This window comes from Euprymna scolopes, chromosome 3 (assembly GCF_053919585.1).
Source record: "Euprymna scolopes isolate OS-2025 chromosome 3, ASM5391958v1, whole genome shotgun sequence".
NCBI classification, from domain to species: domain Eukaryota; kingdom Metazoa; phylum Mollusca; class Cephalopoda; order Sepiida; family Sepiolidae; genus Euprymna; species Euprymna scolopes.
The window spans coordinates 52148676-52171844 of NC_136484.1; the positions used below are offsets into that span (position 1 = coordinate 52148676).

Genomic DNA, 23169 nt, shown 5'->3' on the forward strand with positions numbered 1-23169 from the left:
GATATGGGAAAGAGGGATAAATAACGTCCTGGCTAGAGATAGGTGAGCTTGGAAATCAATTTCTTAAAGATATCAAACGTATGCTAGCATGTAAAATGGATATTAAACCAAAATTGATGAATATTCCGATTGATAAAAAATGATGGCTTAAGAATTTTCTTAGACTAAACTGAAGAGTATTTGTAAAAGTTCCAAAAACGGTATTTTTTTTTTCTCGGTATTTTTATCATTCAGTTTGTTTTCTCTATTCTTATATTTTCTAAATTGCATCTGGCAGGTTGGAAGTGTTTGAAGTGTGGTGAAGAGAACAATCTCAGAATCTGATACGGAATCTTAGTTTTAATAACAAAAGAAAAAAAAATTCAAACGTTTCTAATTTTTTTCTTTTAAAACATAAATTACTGTCACTGCAATTTAACAAAAAAAAAAAAAAAAAAAAATGAAAAATAAAATTAAACACAACAGTTGTTTTTACAAATCTCTATTTTAAGACCTAAAAAAAAATTGAGAAAGCAGTTTATCTTTGAAAAAAAAATTAAAAAAAAAAGAGGTCATCGATTTTTGGAGAAAAATGTTATTACAAACCAGATGGAGTAGGCACTGGGGAAATCGTGGCTAAAGTGGAAATATAACGAGAGACAGTGTTGATGCAGAAATTAAAGATGAACAATTTTCTTTAAATGTAATCAAACTTCGAATTTCAGTTTAATAATAATAATAGTTTACTTTGGGGGGATTTTCTAATAAATTACAAAAAAAAAAAAAATTATTTATTTATATGCATTTATTTTCACTATGACTAACTTTTGTGCAAAGTTTAAAAAAAAATCCTAGGTGTGGTTAGTGAGAAAAGTGCAAACAAATGAACAATGGACGGATGAACGATTTGGGGGCAATTTTTGCTCTTATAGTGCCCCCTAATGTGACAACCAGAGTTATCCCAGAAAATCCGTTCTGGCAAAAATTTACTTTCACCGTGACAAATGTTTGTGCAAAATTTTTAAAGATCCAAGATGTGGTCATTGAGAAAAATGCGAACAACAAATGGACGAACGAGAGTGAATTACTAGGTCCAATCCCTCCTTTGTTTGGAGGGCCCCCCCCCCAAAAAAAAAAACGCTATAGATGGACAGTTGAATGATGCTGAATGCGATAGGGTTGAAAATCATACACCACACATTCAAAACAACAGCCAGAAAATAAAAATTCTTCTGTTTGTCAGAAAAATTACTCATAGAAAATGAGAACTTGAGGACAAAATAGACAGAAAGAACCAGATATGAAGTCATCAAAATACTTTCGTCTTTTACTCCTAACATTCTATTAAAACAAAAAAAAAACAAACAAACAGAAAAAAGGAATTTACTTAATATAAAAAATGATAGCAGAGACGAATTTACCAAAATTGGAAAGGAAATCAATGAAAATTTGACAGTCTCCCCCACTTCTCCCGTAAATGTGCTTATGCATGATGGTATGCTCATGCTGTGACAGCAAAATGAATTGGTTGGTTGGAGTGGAGATAGAGTTTGGATAAGGGGTAAATAGTCAATCAAATGAGATGTGACAGTTATGTTGGGATCTTGGGTCAGCGAGCTATGAACTGTGCAACTCAACTCTTGACAGTTGGGGATGTGTACATGGCTGTCTTCCATTGGTTGAACTGTCATATCGTTTGGTTAGAAAGAGCAGGGAGTGGAAAGGATTTTCATTGAGAAATGAATCTTGCAGAATTAAAATTGAGACTAAAAAACATCCCAAAACTAGGTATCTAAATCTCTGAATCCATGTCAGCCCTCTTTTCTTTCTTTTTTTTTTTTTTATTATCATTTTGTATATAGTAGCGATGGGACGATTCCAAAATTTTTCCTAATTACAATTACTTATTCCGATCCTAAAATTCGCCTAAAAAAAAAAGAATGAATAAAAAATAAAAAAAATAAAAAAAAGTAGGCTTTCCTTATTTTTATGGATTCAGCAGAAAGTTCTTCACCTACTTTCAAATGTAGATATAATTTTCTTTTTAATTTGACTGTCATAATGATTTTTCGGAGATTTAGCAGAGAAGCCAACAAACGAGGAAAAGGGGTTAAAAATGCAAATATATAACAAATAAATGTTACCAAAGGCAAGATAAATTACTCTTCTACCTATCTGGATAAGTTTTGTATGTTTCAACAGAATCTAAAGTTTTTATTCGGTTCGAAAAAGAACTAGTGTTGAGCTGCTAAATTAAACAGGCAACTCAAGATGGCTGATGAAAATACACCATTTTTAGAGCATCAAAAATAATTCAAAATTAAAAAAAGAAATAAAATTCTGATATAAATTAACGCAATAAGTGTCACTGTGACACTTATTGAGTAGATTCTTGTCTGTATTTTGTTTCTTTTTTGAATTTTGAATCATTTTTGATGCTCTGTAGATGGCATGTTTTTGTCAGCCATCTTGGTTGGCTGTTTTACTTAGCAGTCCGAAACTCGGCACAGTTCTTTTCTAACAGAACAGAAGCTTTAGATTTTGTTGAAATGTACAAAGCTTATCCATGTAGGTAGAAGAGAAACTTTACTTGCCTTTGGTAATATTTATTTATTATATACTTGAATTTTTGACCTCCTTTTTTCGTTTATTGGTTTCTCTCCAATTTTTCCTTTATCCAAGATTTTCATACACTCATTGAGATATTCATCTACATTTTGCACATTTTATCCACTTGTGCCATTTTTAGCTAAATTTGTGATCTAGAAATTTTAGTTTTATTGGTAGTTTAAAATCAATTAATATTCATCATTATATCATTAGTAGTGGCAATGGCAAATTAAATTAAAAAATATAAACAAACAATTAAAAAAAAATTGTTTTTGGAATCAGTAACTAAGCGCAAATTTTTCCAATTTTGATACCTCAAAAAGTTCTGATATTTTTTTATTTCATATTCCGATTAATCATCTGAACATTAGTATATATTGGACATTTCCAAGATTATATTATCAAACAAAATGACAATTCCCTTCAACTAACATTGTAGTAGACATGGTTTTAAAGATTAATGCAAAGGATTTTGTAATTTAAGATATTGTTTTCTATAACTGCATTTACAAATGTTGGATTTTGACACAACATCTGTTGTGGATTTTTTTTTTACATCAAATCTTCACTAAGGCAGGAATTTGGATTTTTGAAAATTGTTTCTGAAGTAGAGAGTCGGCTAACGCATCACCTTGCAACTATATAAATGGTTAGATTCTAAATGCAAGGAAGCATACCCCCCCCCCAAAAAAAAAACACTGATTAATGCAAAGGTGATAGACACCTGATTTTGCTAACAGAGAAAAACAGAACCTATGATTCTTGATTCAATTTCAAGAAAACCTAATCCAACTCAACTACAAAAATTGCTACAACTTTTTGAATTTTATCATCGATTGAAAAATAAATTTTGTGCTTATTTCAGAGGAAAAACCAGTCGGCAAACATTGGTCAATCAAATTAGAATAAAATTTGATGTGTGTTCAAGCAAGGAGACACTTGACCATTTAATGATTACTTAAGACAGGGGGCGGCAGTTTCCAAGGTTACGCATTCTATTCAGGCAGTCATTCATCATTGCTTTAGTTAATGAGTCCAGAAAGTCATGCTTGTTCATTTACAGAAGAGGGGAAAAAAAGATAAACAAAAGGAGTGGGGTGTGGTGGCATGGAAAGCAACCATTAAACAATTCTACGCTCACCTCACACGGAAAATGGAAGAAAAAAACAGACAGGATATTTTAAAGATGCATCCATTTAAACTGTGCATTTAACGATGAAAATGCTATTTCAAATTGGGGAAAGATGAATGGACAGACAGAGTATTGAAGAGACATGTTTGGACACATCTACAAATGTGATGCAGAGCATATAAAATAAAATGTCATTTCAAACTGAATTTTTTTTCAAATCGAAATGTGAATGATCAATGAATTTTTTCTCAAACTGAAACGTGAGTGACCAATGAATTTTTTTTCAAATCGAAATGTTAGTGACCAATGAATTTGTTTCCAAACTGAAACGTCAGTGATCAATGAATTTTTTGTTTTAAACCGAAATAAGTCACCAATGAATCTTTTTTTTCAAACTGAAACGTGAGTGACCAATAAAAAAATTTTTTAAACTCAAAAATGAGTGACCAATGAATTTTTTCAAATCGAAATGTGAGTGACCAATGAATTTTTTTTTTTGAAACCGAAATGTGAGTGACCAATGAATTTTTTTTTCAAACCGAAATGTGAGTGACCAATGAATTTCTTTTTCAAACCGAAATGTGAGTGACCAATTAATTTTTTTTTGAAACCGAAATGTGAGTGACCAATGAATTTTTTTTTCAAACCGAAATGTGAGTGACCAATGAATTTTTTTTCAAACCGAAATGTGAGTGACCAATTAATTTTTTTTTCAAACCGAAATGTGAGTGACCAATGAATTTTTTTTCAAACCGAAATGTGAGTGACCAATTAATTTTTTTTTCAAACCGAAATGTGAGTGACCAATGAATTTTTTTTTCAAACCGAAATGTGAGTGACCAATGAATTTTTTTTTTTGAAACCGAAATGTGAGTGACCAATTAATTTTTTTTCAAACCGAAATGTGAGTGACCAATGAATTTTTTTTTTTTTCAAACCGAAACGTGAGTGACCAATGAATTTTTTTTCAAACCGAAATGTGAGTGACCAATGAATTTTTTTTCAAACCGAAATGTGAGTGACCAATGAATTTTTTTTTTTCAAACCGAAATGTGAGTGACCAATGAATTTTTTTTTTTCAAACCGAAATGTGAGTGACCAATGAATTTCTTTTTCAAACCGAAATGTGAGTGACCAATGAATTTTTTTTCAAACCGAAATGTGAGTGACCAATGAATTTTTTTTCAAACCGAAATGTGAGTGACCAATGAATTTTTTTTTTTTTCAAACCGAAACGTGAGTGACCAATTAATTTTTTTTTTCAAACTGAAACGTGAGTAACCAATGAAAATGAAGAACAATCAAATGGATCGACAGAGACTCATATGAGAATGCTTGTATCTATCTGAAATAAAATTGTCTAATTCATTCCATGAAAAAAAAAATGCTATTTCAAAAAGAAGTATAACAGATTAACAAGATGCCAGTTGTGAATTAAATAGAATCTATTGTTTACAAGATATATGCCTACAAAACATATGTACAGTTTCGACATAAAATAACCCAAGTCTTTGTTATCCAGAAAGTGTAATTTCACAGTGATTATGATAAGTAGCTTCCTCAACAATAAAAATAAACCGATTTAAATAATCTAAAATTTCATTGTTTGGTTAAAGCAATTTAAAGAGATCTATTGTTATTTTTAAAAAAAAAAAAAAAAAAAAAAGACAGTTATAACAAGCGGTTTATACAGTTCACCGAAAAAAATTTTGTTTGTTACGACTTTTCCAATATCTTATTTCAATTAAAATTCCTACATTAAACTAATATTTTAAAAAAATTGTTTAACTTTTTAATTGTTTATGGTTGATGAAAATGATCAAATTCATAATGAAATGGAAAATGTATCTATATCAATTTTTATATTCAAAATTATCACATTCTAAAATAGAAAAAGTTTTTTTTATTTTACTTGGGAGTCACCACTTATCAAGGCCCGAAGGCCAATCGAGGATATGGGTTAATAAATGTAAGGTGGTGGTGGTGTAATAATCACTTATGGTGTAAATTAGGTAGTATTTGATTATTCATGAGGACGGTTTAACAGGATCTTGTTTACATAAGATTTGGAGGCCACCATGTTGTATTCAACCGGGAAGCATGCCAGTGGAACAGTGTTCCAAAGGCGGGCAGTTCTGGAGAAGAAGCTTCCTCCATGGAATCTGCGTTCTTAAGTAATTCAGGTTAAGTTTGTATCCACAAGGTAAAAAATCCAATTCATCTCTATTCATGTAATAGTACTCTAATAAATAAAGCTAATTATTTATAATAAAAGTTATAATGAAACATACGTTTGTACAGGGTTGGGCAGAGCAACTTGCTTATTTGGAATATCAATTAAATTTAACTAAGTTGCTCTGCCCCACCCTGTATAAATATAACTTTTAATATATATATATATATATATATATATATATATATATATATACACATACTTTCTCTGTTGGGTTGGCCACATCAATAGAAATGTTCCAACTGAAAATTCAAAAGGTGGCTCAGGTGTGTAATTTGAATCATGTGATCAGCAGAACAGTCCTTTTCCACACTGATAATTCCCAGAAAATGACGAAACATGCATATGTAGATAAGAATTGAAAATTTATTCATTTATTTATTGCGGACTATTATCCTCATCTTCTAGTTGTTGTTTTACAATGTTTCAGCCAACTATTCCTTTGCCCTTCATCAGGTGGTTAACCGTGATGGGATAGGAACGCCAAATCTAACTGCATCCTCAGCAATTACTGCCTTCCATAGTTGTCATCTCAACACGTTTTGGGCAACTAAACCTCTCGCCAGCTTTGGTAAGGATTGAAACCGCCATCTTCAGACAATGCTCACCTGGAACTGTAAAAATTCAATGTCCATCCACTGTGCTACATCATGGTTGACCACCTGACGAAAGCCAAAGAAATAGTTGGCCGAAACGTCATGAAACAACAACAACAACTACTAAATGAGGATAAAAGTCCGCAATAAATAAATGGATAAATAATACAAATTACTCATCTCAATAAGAATTCTGATTAATTAAATAATAAGAATTGAAAATACTTATATTATATATTACTGATAGGCAGTAAAAATTATTGCCTGAGCTTGTTGTCATATATATAAGACTAGCCTGGGTAAGTGGTAGTAGGCGAGCAGGCTCGAACCCAAATCGCAAAGGAGGAAAAGAAAGTAAAAAAAAAAAAATGTGGTGTCTTTGCTTTTGCCCCCATCGCCAAACCGGAAGTGATGTAGGTTTAAATTTTAATTAATAAGTCAATCAAAAAGAGGCAACGACTTTTGAAAATATCGGCGAAAAAAGTGACCCCTCCCTGTAGAAAAGTGCCCAGTTGAGAGTGAAAGAATTAATGTTTTTGGCCAATTTTTCGATATTTGTCGTCCAAAGGGGCAAGCTTCAAAACAATACTGATCTCGTGAAAATCTGTCACCTTTGTCGAAAGTTTTAGGCAGATATACAAACATACATACATACCTATAAACAGACAGGTGAGATGTATACTATAGATAATACTATACAGTAATAATTCGATTAGTTATATTGATACTAATGGTTTCAGTAGATACAAAAGATTTGTTCAGCAATCTTTACTTTGGATATGGATGTTTGGTAGTAACAATAGTATACAACCATACTCTTAAGTTGGGCGACATATATACAAGCGCTGGCCAGAGTAAATTCATGGCTATTTATTATTGAGCACTTTTATATAAATACAGTTAAGAATCAGCTAATTATACTCTGTGGGCATAAACTTACTGAGATTATATATATATATATATATATATATATATATATAATTTATTGCACACACACACACTAGTTGGCCGGCCAGCGTTGCCCAGTCATAAAATACACATAAATATTATATTTTAGTTAATGCAGATTTCTTGTTTATTATAAATAGATATGCCGTGGGTATTAAATGTAATGTTGAATTCCTTTAAAAGAAAAATGAATTAAAAAAAAAAAAAAAAAATTGAGACATGTGCATGTGAGTATTATGTTTTTTTTTTAAACAGTTCACTTCTTGTAAGTAAAAAAAGAAAAAATACTCGAGCTGAGATCGAAACTAGAACCTAAAGATAGTGATTCAAGTACGATAACCATTAAACCAGCTTGACACGATCTTTATACTGTTTTCTAATTTACTTTTTCATAACACAAGGAAGAGGTAATATTTCACGGTCATGTTTCAATTCTATCTGATGGCACGCAAGTTATTTTTTAATTTTTTTTTTTTTTTATTACTTTTGAAATCACTACTATGTTGGGTACAATATAATATATAATAATCGATAAAGAATTGCCTCCATAATAATATATATGAAATTTACAAAAATTAAAATATTATATTTAAGCATATTTTATGACCAGGCAAAGCTGGGCACTCTTGCTAGTAAATATATAAAATATATAAAATATATATATATATATATATATATATATATATATATATATATGAATGCTAGGCAGTGAAGAGTGAGGGTTAATAATATTGATTAAAAAAATGTATGTACATATATGTGAGACATGTTTTCAGGGGAAATTCTAACACCTGAGTACTGATGACCTAAGGTGTTAACATTGCAGCTTTTAATCTCGCTTGAAAGACACAAAGTTGACTCAGAAAAGATGAAATAAATTTGAAAAAATCTTTTGCATGGTCTGCCACCCACATCGCATTGAAAGAACCCAGATATACCTCAATATTATTAACCCGTCTTGAGATGGGCACACCATGATAAACTTGAGCTATTTATTGCATTGCAGCGAGATTAAATGACCAAATTCATATTTAGTTTTTTTGTTTTATTTTAAACTTTCTTTCCACCTCAACACTCACATTTAAAATTATGACGCTTATAGATTTTTGAGTATGCTGAAAACGAATATCGCATTTAAATTTTGTACAGACAAGTAGTTTCCGGAATATTAAGACCTTTATTATCCAATGTAATCCATTATGTTTTTACTGGTGGTCATGTGCCCTTCCCCCCAACTGAAAAGTACTAATGAGTATGTTTGTCACAGAATACCTCCCTCCTCCCCAGGTTAAGAATGGTGAACACCACTGACATTTATGAAGTAATACATTGGGAGAAAAAAATGGCTTTAATATCCAGAAAACTACTTGTCTGTGAAAATTTAAATGTGATATTCGTTTTCAGCATATTCAAAAACCTATAAAAGTCATCATTTTAAAAGGTGAATGTAAATGAGGAAAGAAATTAAAAATTTACCCATATTTAAAATAGAACAGCTGCCTAATATACTGATCATTTGTATGTGATCGATGCCCTAAGGTTAACTAATTTGCATATTTCCTTGCAAAAGGACATCTCATTTATTTGTTCTCTACTGTTTTTATTTTTGTATCATACATTTCTATTTATGAATATATTTTTTTTACATTTTGAATGAAAAGAGTCTTTCAAGGTCTGGTGGTTGCAATTTAGTTGTTCTACATTGTGAATTAAAAACAAAGTCCTTCCTCACACACACATTACAAAATTAAATTCAACCATAATGTATTTCGGTTCGTAAGTGAACGATTTTATTCTTTTGTTCGATTGTACACTAAAACAAATACAATGTAAGCATGCAAATAAGTCAATAAGTGTTCCTTCCCTCTCCCTCATCAAATAACTTTTTACAAATATTTTTCATATCATCGATAAAGCTTTAGCATTTTGGATGAAAAAGAGTCTTTCCAGTCCTTTTTTGGTTAATTTACTTCTGAGACTTGCAATTCTTGGTGTACTCGATTTTCCCCAGGCAACATCAAACCACGGGTTTCGTTCGCTAATAATAAGAGATTAATTTTCAGTTTACTCACGTAATCTTTCAGATTATAGCTCCATCTATTAGCTGAAGTAGACAGCCAACTTTAAAGTATTATTGATTCTTACAATCCTACCTGGATAATTATTACCAATAGTGTACACGTGTTTGTCCTCATTAGTTCTCGGTTTAAATCGAAGTTTTACAGCTTCAATCATTACATATTTCTGTAACAGGATGGGGGGGCACGAGGTAACAAAGAATCGAGTATGTTAGCTAGATTAAATATGAAGTTTGTATAGCTAAACAAAAATAATGTTAGAACATCAGTTTTGAAAAGAAAAGAGCAAGAGGAATTGAAAACAATAACATGTTACTGTATGTTTACACGTCACACCCACACATTGATACCTAGTATACACATTATATACAAAACTATGACGACCGTACGTATATCATAAACTAGCAGTTCAGCCTGGCTTTGTTTGGGCCCTATATACTGTACATAACTATGTGTATATGTATATATATATATATTAAATAATTTGACTCATCTCCAGGTAACCTACATCTAAAATTTGAAGTGTTTAAATCCAAAATTGGCTTGAAAGTCAACACCAAAATGTACCTGGATGTGCTGAAGAGCGTGGTGATTCTCTGGTGCAATCAGGTGGCCGCTGACAGACCCTGGGTGTGACAGCAGGACTCTGCGCCAGCCCACAAGTCCAAAGAGACCCAAGGTTGGCTTTAGAAGGAGTGCTACCATTTTGTACCCTTCTCTCACTTACCCCCTCCTCCTCCCCCTACCTGAACTCATTGGACTACCTAGTTTCGTCATACGTCGAGAACATCACCAACATGACCTCTCAAAACACCAAAGATAGCCTGACCGCCGCCATCCGCCAAGTATTCGTCGAGCTTATGCTGGCGCTTATGGGAAAACCATGCTCTCAGTTCCGGACCCGTATTGAGGTGATGATTGAGGCTGAAGACGGCTACATTGAATAGATGTCAGCTCTACAACATAATCAAGTTATCTGAATTGAGTTTTCAACGAAAGTTTTAAAATAATGCTGTAGTGTTGTTTTCTTTAGGGCGACAACTTTATCATTGCACCATGTCATATGCAAAACTGACGTAAATGTTATTTCAAAATTAAGTGAAACAGGTTAACGATAATGTTACTTCAAAATTAAGTGAAACAGGTTAACGTAAATGGGGTTTGTATTACTGTACACATAGATTCGAAAAAGTTGTCAAAAAACAAATATATAACCAATAAATGTTATCAAAGGCAAGATAAGTTACTTTTCTACCAAACTGGATATAATTTTCGTGTTTTTATTCAATTTAACATGTTTATTCAGCTCGAAAAACATGCAGTGTTTACCGATGTATTGGAAAATTCAAGATGGGGGCCGATTCTCTCGTTAACACGGTAAGTTCAGGAAAAGGTGTTATAAATAATAAACTAGACAAAATACTATTAAAAACCACCGAATATATGTCAAGTTATGTCACGGTAACATATATTGAGCGAATTTCTAACAGTATTTTGTCTAGTTTATTATTTATTACACCTTTTTCCAAACTTACCGTGTTAAAGAGAGAATCGGCCGCCATCTTGAATTTTCCAATACATCGGTAAACACTGCATGTTTTTCGAGCTGAATAAACATGTTAAATTGAATAAAAACACGAAAATTATATCCAGTTTGGTAGAAAAGTAACTTATCTTGCCTTTGATAACATTTATTTGTTATATATTAGTTTTTTGACAACTTTTTCGAATCTATGTGTACAGTAATACAAACCCCGTAAATGTTACTTCAAAATTAAGTGAAACAGGTTAACGTAAATGTTACTTCAAAATTAAGTGAAACAGGTTAACGTAAATGTTACTTCAAAATTAAGTGAAACAGGTTAACGTAAATGTTACTTCAAAATTAAGTGAAACAGGTTAACGATAATGTTACTTCAAAATTAAGTGAAACAGGTTAACGTAAATGTTACTTCAAAATTAAGTGAAACAGGTTAACGATAATGTTACTTTAAAATTAAGTGAAACAGGTTAACGTAAATGTTACTTCAAAATTAAGTGAAACAGGTTAACGTAAATGTTACTTCAAAATTAAGTGAAACAGGTTAACGTAAATGTTACTTTAACTTGAAGTGCACTTTTTCCCAGTTATGACGCACCTAAAAATAATATTTTGCAATACAATTAACCCTAAACTTAACTTGTTTCTAAACGGTCATTACCTTCAAAATATCCAACAATTAAGTTTTTAAGCCACATTTGTTGACGGCAAATAAAAATTTAGACCACCATCCCTCTACTGACCCATTCATTGTCTATTTAATTGCTTCTTTAAAAAAAAAAGGCTTTGTAAAAGCAGTGTTAAAAAAAAAAAAAAAAAGAAAAAAAAAAGAAGCTTTGTAAAAGTAGTGATTAAGCAGTTAATTTATCGGGTTCAACAATTTACAATCATTTTGTTCTGGAAATAAACTTTAAACGCTCTACCCCCACCTATTCACCGTGTAAAATATAGGGTGTCCTAATAACTTGCATCTCCACAGTTAAACAGTTGGTAACTCATTAAATGTCTCATCCTTTTTAGGCATACATCTCACAATCACGCCAGATCACCGAAGTTAAGCAACGTTGAGCCTGGCCAGTACCAGATGGGTAACCATTTGAGGAGGTTGGGCGCTGTATGTATCACGCAGAGTCGTAGAAATTTCTAGGTTGGTATCAGGAGGCGCATTAATTCCCTGGGAGAGATGCAGCCCCAGTCTTAGTTAAGACATACATCTAGGAGAAGGAAACTTTGATGTAAAAACCTTCGGCGTACTGTATACTCTGTCCTGTGGCAGTCATCTGCATCGACAAAGGTTAGCAGTATTACCCAAAAGTGTGAATCGGAAAAGTCTGAGTTTCACGACGATGTTCACTCTACACAAGTCTGAACGCTTTCTTTCTTAGAACTGCCCGCCTATGGAACACTGTTCTGCTAGCTTGCTTCTTGACCGACTACAATATTGTTGCCTTCAAGTCCAATGTAAACAAGTTCGGAAAAGTCTGACGATGTTCACTCTACACAGGTATGAACGCTTCTGCCCACTCCCTCCAGCAACCTACTTTTATGATGCCCGGGCACACCTCAAAATCACATGTGAGACGCGATTTTTTGAAAACTATTTGAGACCGTGAACATTAAAATACCACAGTCGCCATCTTGGATCTTTTTGTTTTTCCTTCTCAGCCTGCACGACAGACAGACAAGCACGCTTTTGCAGTAAATCTTCTCTATTTACCACACAGTTCTACACAAAGCCTTCACCACTATAAACAAATCATCTGTGTGGATTTATGACTTAGTTGCTGTGGTGGAAGCCCGTGCATCGAAATTACGCATGCATGCATGCAAACATACATAACTAGATGTTCGTGTGTTCTCTAAAGATAGAAGGTTAGAGGATCTATATAAAATCTAAAAAAAAAAAAAAGTGTATGCTTATGTACAATTTACTGAGGAAGAGAATGGAAGTATTTCTAAATGTCTAAGTGTATATTTTACTTTCACAAAATTTAAATCCTATCTATAATATTTTCTTAGAAAATCAACAGAAGTGGTCCCAAATGTTCAAGTGCTTTCTTAACCTAAATGAGCTATAAGGGTCGAACCTCCTTTAAAACTTCAAATATATCCTATTTTGATGAAATTTATATTGTATATGAAATTCTCTAGGGAAGACAATGTAAATGTTCCCAAATATCTATGTTATCCTTTATGTGTAAAATATCTACGTGCCCATATTTCTAAAAAAAAAAAAAAAAAAAAAAAAAAACATTGGGACAGAACATCCTAAACATTTCAAATCCATATATCCGACTTTTCTCATAATTGTTATTTTAAAAGTCAACTTAACGAATGTCTGACTAGTCTAGTCCGAAAAATATCAGACTGAAAACTGAGTGTGCGGTTTCGATTCTATCCCCCGATTTTTTCAAAATATGTGAAGAATTCTGTTATATTTAAGCATGTAGTGAATTGCTGTTTGTCGCTCTCTCCTTTATCTCCCTTTATCACTCTATATACTTAAAACTATCTAATATCACACACACATACATACATACATACATACATACATATAATTATTACAATACTTTTTTTTAATACCTACAGACACTAGTGTTTCATCCTTTCAGGAATCATCAGTGCAGGGTTACATGATTACTACCGGTCAGGAGATTTGAACCCGGTTACGAAGCCATCTCTAACTATTACAAAGGAACAAACCTCACGGCCAATATCAACCGCGAGAAATATCGTTGAAATTTTAACATTTCTTTTTTAAATGTCGTAACATCCGGCCATAGTGATCTAATGATTATAACATCATGATCTACGCATGCGAGCTTAGATGACCGCCTTTCTATTTTAACTTTAAAGTGCTCAAGAATAAGAACCAAGTTTCTTAAAGGGGCTGACATAATTATTACAATTATAATAATTTTTTTTTTGAATACTTACAGGCACTAGTGTATATATATATATATATATATATATATATATATATATATATATATATATAGAGAGAGAGAGAGAGAGAGAGAGAGAGAGAGAGATTGAGAAAAAATACGCTTTTGATTATATTTCACTCTTTGTGTATACCAATCCTTTTTATTTAAAAGCTCTATGCTTGCTAAATATAACAGAGCATATATAAAATAACAATTCTGCTATACTCCAAAATCCATGGTTTTATTTATCTTACCAACCATTCTTTCAACATATCAAACTTCTGTACATTTTTTACAAATCTATTCCGCATAAACGGAACAATCAATATATTTATGTTAACATTGAACTTTTCCCTATGTACTCATCAGAGAAAAATAGAAATTTTCTTACAAGTAAAAAATGCATCATGTAATATGGAAAATGAAGCATAGACAAGAACTCACATTGTGTGTTTACTTTAGGTGGCCATCTTTGTCTTATGGGGAAACGCTATTCATATTGCTAATTGTCACATTGATTAAAACCGCACAATATACTTTATTGGTTCGAAGCTACAAAAAAAAAAAAAAGTATATATAAAAGAATTTTATTATATTTTATACTAAAATAAAACTAAAATAAAATCCTTTTATATAAACTTGCCACTAATGCCGAGAGATTTTGCATTAGTGAAAGCAATGAAATAGTCCAGAAAGAACTAGAATATGGCACGCCAACTTTGTGCTGCTAACTGTTATGCCACTTTCTCTAATCGGATTACGTGGATAGAAATCAGCTAAGAAGATAAAGAATTAAGAAAGGTAGCTGAGAGATGTAAGGAATAAAAGAAGGGATGAAGAACGCATGCCAGACTGCAATTAATGCACATGGATTTATAATAGAAACATAAGAATCACTCAACTTCCTACTTGTCCAAAAAAATTCTATAATATAAATCTCACCCGTCTGTTTAAATGTATGTGTGTATGTATATATGTATGCCTGCTTAAAACTTTCGACATAGGCGACGGATGTTCACGAGATTGGTATCACATTGAAGCTCGACCCTTTGAACCACAAATATCGAAAAATTGGCTAAAAACATTAATTCCTTCATCCTTAACTGGGCACTTTTCTACAAGGAGGAGTCGCTTTTTCAACGATATTTTCAAAAGTCATCCCCTCTTTTCGATTGACTAGCCTTAATTTAAACAACAGCAAAGACGTAACGTTATTATTTACACCCCCCCTGTGTTCTTTTCCTCCTTTGCGGTACGCATATTTTTTTTTTTTTTTTTTTTTTTTTTTGCTCAACACACACCTCCAAACACGTAGGCAATGCCAGGCACCCAGGCTAGTCTATAATATAAATCTCACCTGTCTGTTTAAATGTACGTATGCATGTTTGTTTGTTTATTTATGTCTGCCTAAAACTTTCGACAGAGTCAACGGATTTTCACAAGATCGGTAACATTTTGAAGCTCGACCCTTCGGACGGCAAATATCAAAAAATTGGCTAAAAACATTAATTCCTTCACCCTCAGCTGGGCACTTTTCTACAAGGAGGGGTTGCTTTTTTTCATCGATATTTTTAAAAGTCATCCCCTCTGTTCAATTGACTAACCTTAATTTAAACCTTTGTCACTTCAAGTTTGGCAATGGAGGCAACAGCAAAGACGTCACATTTTTTTTTCACATTCTTTTTCTTCTTCGTGGTACGGGTTCGAACCTGCCTGCCTATTAAGACTTGTATTTTTTTTTTTTCTCAGTACACACCTCCAAATATGTTATGATTTTGTGGAAAATATCTAAAATATCTAATTCAATTTGAACTCTATAAATTAGAATTTACGATAGTTCATGATACATTTCTGCATTACTATAAACTTTCATACAAATATGACTTTTATAATTTGTAGTTTTCAATTTATGGGCTAACCAACAAAATCATAGCTTGCCTATAAATATTTTTTTTGATAACTATTTTCCTCTGAGGATAACATCCATTCTTTTAAACTCCACGGAATAAGGAAAATTTTAAGTTTTCAACTTGTATTCCTTGTCGAATTATAAATTTGTTGTAAATTCTAATTTAGAGAGTTTAAATTGAATTTCTTACATCAATGTTATATCTCGAATATTGAGCTTTTTCATCTGGTTAGGATTGTCCTATAAATATGAGTTTTAAGTTTACAGAATTATTTAGTTTGTAAACTTGCAAAATATTTTTGCATATATATATATATATTCCTATAAATTTGGGTCTTTTGGTGTATTGATATTCATATTAAAAACCTTTTTTTTTTCTATTTATTTAAAAAGAAAATACAACTTTGTTATATATTGGTTGTGAAATTGCCTTCATCTGCAAAAGCTCTAGCTAATTTGCATATTCTTTTAAACATTTATTTTAATTATTTTAATTAATTCCCTATAAGTTCTTTCGGTTTTCTTATGGGATGATACTCTTTAATTTACTTTTAAATATTCATGAAGATATTCTACATGATTTTTACATGCATAATAAGGTTATAGTAAACACAAACCCCTTTCTATATTTATGTATGTGTATATGTATTTGTTTAAACAATTTTGCCTACCAAACTCTTCTGTCAGTTTTTGGGCTACATACATAAAACTTAATATATAGGGTAATCGAACCCATGCAAAACTTTATATTAGTGTTTCAGCTGGGGGAACTCAGTGCAAAAGTGTGAAAATTTAAAAAATGGAATTTGCCAGGTGAAGGTTGAACGACGGCATTACAAATATGCATGCATAACCGTTCATGTTTTAATTTTTAACCTTGCAGCAAACATGTCTTTATAGCTCAGGCATTAACGTCAAAGGAAAAAGTAAATTCCAAGCTAAACATTTTGGTTTCGATTCTTCGTTGTGGTGTACGAGTCATTTTTTTTTTTTTTTTTTTTTTTTTTTTTTTTTAACTTTTTAAATATTTGGGTCCAATATAATAATAAATACAAAATCTGCATTGATCAAAATATCATATTTAAGCGTATTTTACAATCAGGCAATGCTGTGTGTGTGTGTGTGTGTGTGTGTGTGTGTATATATATATATATATATATATATTCTACAATACCATAACATTCTTAGAAGTTTAATTTTTGTTATCAGGCCGTCTTAGATCAGTGGTCTATATTACCAAAATAAGAACTGTATAAACACTAAAAGATGCCATCATACAAGAAATTAAAACTATGCACAAAAATGTAAAAATGCCTCCCAAATAAGAAAGCGTTTGGATGAAGGTAAATATTAAATCGAACACTTATTGTAAATTGCTGAAAAGTTCACAATTTTGTACCACACCTACACAAAATATTCAAATGGTTGATTTATATATTTTTGCTATTTCCTACACAATCTCTTTACAATTAAAATCAAGGGCGCTAATAAACATTTCCCAAAGATTACATGAGAAATTAGGGCAGTTCTCAAAAGCCGGATTAAGATGTTTGACTTGATTCTTCTGGATGTATATTATTATTTTGAAAAAGTAAAATTAAACACAGAAATCTACGCATAAAATTATCTCATTTTATCCATCTGTATGCACGTTTCTCGCCTCTATGTGACTCACCTATTTTGCAATTTACTATGAAGTAATTATTCAGTGAAATAAAAAAGACAATATCATAAATTACTAAAACGAACTTTTATAAAAAAAAATATTTACGAAATTAAATCTATCAAAATGCATTTCGGTTTCTTGGTAAACAAGTTAGTTAATAGTTGAAAAAAAAATGAATTACCTTGTAACAATTCAAAATTTGAAAATGATTTCGAAATATTTAAACTATTGAACAGAAGGTAATTTCTGGCTTTAAAATTTGCAGCAAATTCCTATGTCTGAAAGTTTGAGAAGTTGTTTGCATCCAATAATTTTATAGAGATGAAAAAATTACGTTAACAAAATTAAAGTTTTATAACAATTTGATCCAATTAGATTTAATGAACAAAATGATAACATAGTAACTAAATTTTACTTTCAAAATCCAATTTAAAAAGAAAATAATTTGGTGAAATAATAAAAAAATAAAAAAAAATAAAAAAAGCTGGAGTCTCGAAAATCGCTCAAAACTCGAAAATAAGATAAAATAATTATAGAAATCTATCTTATAGCTGTCACGGTGATATTTATTTATTTTTACCATTTTATTATTTTTTTTTTTTTTATAACATTTATTTGTTATATACTTGCTTATTCATCACTTTTTCAGTTTATTGTCTATATAATAATAAAAAAAATGCCGGGACTTTTTTTTAAGTTTAGGTGTACACGTTGAATAAAAATAATAAGGTACAAAATAAATTTAAAAGGACGTGAAATATTAACCCCCCCCTCCACACACAACATACAAGAAAAGGAAAAGGACGCAATTATTCTTAAGATACGTCCATTATATCTACATGCTTAACAATGGAAATATGATTCCAACATTCATGACACACCGACTGACGAACAGACACAGCTTCTCATCATGATGCAAGGACATGTCTAACAAAAATAAATAAAATAAACACTAAAAGAAGAAATGAACTAAATAAATTTTTATGTGGATAAGAAAAAGAAAGAAAAGCGGGGTGGGGGGGGGGATAAAGTTTGAAGCTATTGCAAAGTAGGGTTTCGAGTCAGAAGCAATTAAGGTGTCATTGAAGTAGGAATCTGTAAAACTATATAGCCAGTTGAATTTACACTTTTTTTATGGCTCTAGTTTGTTTATTCTTGATATCAACCAGGTATAATGATATAGGTCTGCTCAAGTTAGAGGAGGATGCATCATCATTTTCCTTTTTGAAAAGGAGGAGGTGGAAGAAGGCACTGGATTTCTTCCTCCGCCATACTTGGTCAAAGACTCAGTCAGGATGAAGTCTGGCCATTTTGAGATCTTCGCACAGGACATCCAACCAAATTTGTTTTTGCTATACTCTTTGCAGCGAGGTAGAAATACAGTACTAACTGAAACCACTGTCAATAATTCCTTCCACTCTTTATTTGTGCCTAAATCTAAATGTAGATTCCATAAACAAAGCTTCTTAAAGCTGTACGCCTGTGGAACTCTTTCGCTTGCTGCTTTCCAGCTGACTACAATTTGGTAGTATTCAAGTCTAACGTAAACAAATTTTTGATGAACCGTTCCCTTAAGTAATTCAATTTACCAAATTTACACTAACGATTACTACGATACTATCCCATTGATTACTGTACACTCATTAATCCTTATCCTTGAGTGGCCTTCGGACCTTGATAAGTGGTGACTTCTTTTTATAAAAATAAAATTGTGATGCAAAATGATCATTTCAATTTGCTGACATATTTCTATTACTTTTGCACATGAGCAAATTCATTCATAGCTTTAATTTTAAATCTCTCTTAGCTATCTGTTGATAACTCAACAGGTAGAGAACGCGGCTGGAGCGTTAAAATGTTTTGGTTTCAATTCTAATTGATGGTACCCAAGTCATTTTTTTTTTTTTTTACTTTTGAAATCAGTACTACATATTAGGTATAATATAATATTCAATAGAGAATTGGCTCTGTAGTAATAAATATGAAAACTGTACGAATTGAAAAAATATTTAAGCATATTTTACGACCGGGTACATTTCGTCCTGATGGGTCAGTTTTTCAGCCATTTCTAATGTTATCTATTATAATAAAGGAGAGGTGAATGATGTATATTATTATTTTCAACGGAGAGAAATGGACTCGTCTAAAATAAAAGAGAGGTGGGGGGGAAGGAATGTGGAAAAACAAGAGGAAAAGATAGAGAGATAGGAATTTTAATATAAAGATGTTACACACGCACTTTTGAATCTCTTGTTTGTTTGTTTGTTTGTTTTTAATGTAATGCCAGGTATCCCTGCTAGGTCCAAATAAAACAGCAGCTCAAGTTAGTCAAGTTGAGCCAGAGATAAGACAGTTTGCTAACACAATCCGTTCAACTATCATGCCATTTTTCATTCATACACCCTTTTGGTAAATTTAGCACTTGATGACCCTTTCATTCGCTGCAATCATTTATTTTCAACATTTTTAACATTTTAATTGTCAGCATGCGTATTAGTACATTACATGACAGTATTACATACAGACATCCTATCCAAGCCAGGATCCAGGCTACATTCTGTCTTTTACAAACTTCAATAGTGTTGTTGTTTGCGCATTCAGACTTCATAGCCTTAGCAGAAAAATATAAACCTGCACACGACCAATGCACCTATTAGGAAATAAGGAGAAACACACACACACACACAGCTGATTTCCAACAATAAAGCAATATTTTATCAATAGTACATAAACCGATGCCAATAAGACTGGGGGAGGGGCTGTTAACCGGGCGCATTCCAAGAGGTGCTTAAATTTCCAAATAATTCTAGATACGATCGTAGCTGGAATCTTCTTTTGTGGAGCTGGAGCATATTCCTTACAAATTAATACCAATACAATAACTTTGAAAAGACGCTTAAAAAATATTGAATTCTTTACCAATAAAAGAAAAGTTATCGATGAAAACAAAATGTTCACAAAAGACTGACCGATTGATGTAGGCAATATTGGGAAAACTGGGTGGGGATTAGCTGTAGAAGTAAAAAGTAATAATTCTATAAAATTTACGTTGCGTGTGTGAAAATTGATGTTTTCCAGTGGCCGAGTATCACAATGGAACCGTAAATCCTAACTCTTGTTTTGAAACATTAATTCAAACATAAAATCACTTTTTAATTAGTTATTTCCCCAAATCGATGAACAGTTTTGGTTAATGTCAGTTTTTATAATTCAAATAAAGTCATCTTATCAAATTATCAAAGTCAGGCCCAAATAGCATTTTAAGTAACAAATCAAACTTTGCTTCCGATTAATGAGTTTTTTTATTTATTATTATTGTTATACCGTGCTATATAGCCAATATAATAATGTACTCTGCTACAATTTATAAAAAAAAAAAAAAAAAGAAATAGTCCTACCTAGACAATTGTCAACATCAAACATTCATAAATATACACCTAAAAGTAAAAAAATCAGTAGAGAGGATAAATTATCTAAAATTGAAGACTACAATAGGAGTTATCTACCTTAAGTTTAAAAATGCATAAACAAATAAAAATGATTTCACTAGATCCCAGAAAACACTCGTCTGTCCCACCCTCTTTGCTGGAAATGTTTTCTGAAATATGCAAATCAAAAATTTCAAAGATATTCTAAATTAAATGCTTTAGTCTTGGGTGAGGGGAGTAGTGATTAATGATTGTTTACATCCCTCAAGCATCAGTGATTACAAGATCATTCTTGATCGCACCACACCAGAGGAGGCGGGGGGGGGGCATCTGAAAATGCATTTAAATGAGAAAAATAAATGCAATCTTTTGCTTCCCCCCCCCCACTTAGTCACTAAAACCGAAAGGATTTGTGATCAAAGTTTTATTTTTTTTAATGCATCTACTATGGGTCAACATTGGAAATTTATACCTGCCTCCTCCCACAATGTATGAATTCCTTGGTGGATGCGGCTGAAAATATCACAAAATTGTTAAATTTTTTTTTTTTTTTTTTTTTTTAAATAATATCCGGAATAAAAAATAAATAAATACACAACAACAAAATAGAGAAACATAACAATTTTTGGTTTATGTAAAAAAAAAAAAAAAAAAAAAAAAAAACCCACTCTCTTTATCACTTTAAAATAGGTCAACGATATGAATTATGTTTGATGTACATGTTTCTAAATGCAACAAAGTATGGCATAAGGCCGGAAGGTTGGGAGGAAAAAATCTGCTCCCAAAGGGGTATATCAATGAACGAACAAGTCAGTAATGCCCAGTGGGAGCGCCTCGGGTGGTTGGAAATATCTCCTCCTCTGCAACAAGTGGTAGTGCCTGGGAATGTGAAGTTCATCAAATAGACCCAGATCATACTTGATCCAGACCAAAAAGGGCCTGGTGTTCAAAGGCAATTGCCTGGTATGTCGGATTGATTGCTAAGAACGGAACTTCGGTTGGCATATATAATAATAAAAAACTTCCGTGTTACATTTCCATGTTTTTAAATATGGATCAAACACTGCTGACCGTCGGAAAACCGGTTCGACAGCAGGGTTGTATGAAGGGGGGGGGGTAGAAAATGACCTCAGATACAAAAAACAATAACAAAAGCAAAAACTTTCTTTTTTCTTTGAATATCTAAAACTACATGAATATAATAAATTCGACCCAAGTTTGATCAGTGGTAGTGGTCTCTTAAATGATTAAAGTGATCACAGAAAATAATCTGTTAACCCCCGCCCCGCGCCAAAACTATAATGAAGATATTCCCAAAATTGAAACAATTGCACTTTTTTTTTATATAAATATTTGAAGATCGACTTTTTTTTTAAATCTAAAATTCATAAAAAGTCATCATTAATATTTACGCAAATCGTTTACTGGCGAACTGAAAAACTGGTTTGACTACAGATAGTTAAAAAAAAAAAGAAAGAAAAAACTAGCATTCTAATTCGTTAATTTTTTGCCTAAAAAGTTGTAGTCAATTTTTGTTTATATTTTTTTCATGTACTCATAATGCGTGTGAGGAAATGACAAACTTCATATTTCGAGTAAATTAAAGTTTCGTTTTACGAAAGATTTTTTTTTTTTAAATCATTACGTTACGTAAATATATATACGTCGCAATGATTAAAAATATGAAAAGAAAGCGGATTTTAACCGTTCCCCAATGAAATGTCGCTAACCCCACGGCTGTCGAACCCAAGAAGTTGACAATGCAAAAAAAAAAAAAAATAAATAAATAAAAAATATGACACAAAATAAAAAAAAATCATATCGTGTAATTCACATTCAAAAAGTGTTAGTAATAATTATTGTATCATCAATATGAGTTTAAAGAATTTAAGGCTATAGGAGCAAGGAGCACGCACGGACACTGAGAATTATCAGTTAATTACTTATTTTATAAGAAACCAATAAAAATACGTTTAGTTTTAATTTAACGATTAAAAACAATTTTTTTAAAAAAGTTCGTGTGTTCATAAGATTTGCAAAGATTTAAGTTATTTTTATTTATTTATTTTTTCATAAACGCGAAAATGTGTTTACATATAATTAAAAAGATTATTTTATTATAA

At 31.6% G+C, this 23169-nt stretch overlaps 1 protein-coding gene across 20 annotated transcripts in view; it reads right to left on the bottom strand.

Moving 5' to 3' along the window:
• LOC145255000 (uncharacterized) overlaps positions 1 to 23169 on the bottom strand; it is a 471291-nt gene that overhangs the window by 143697 nt on the left and 304425 nt on the right. The window lies entirely within an intron of this gene.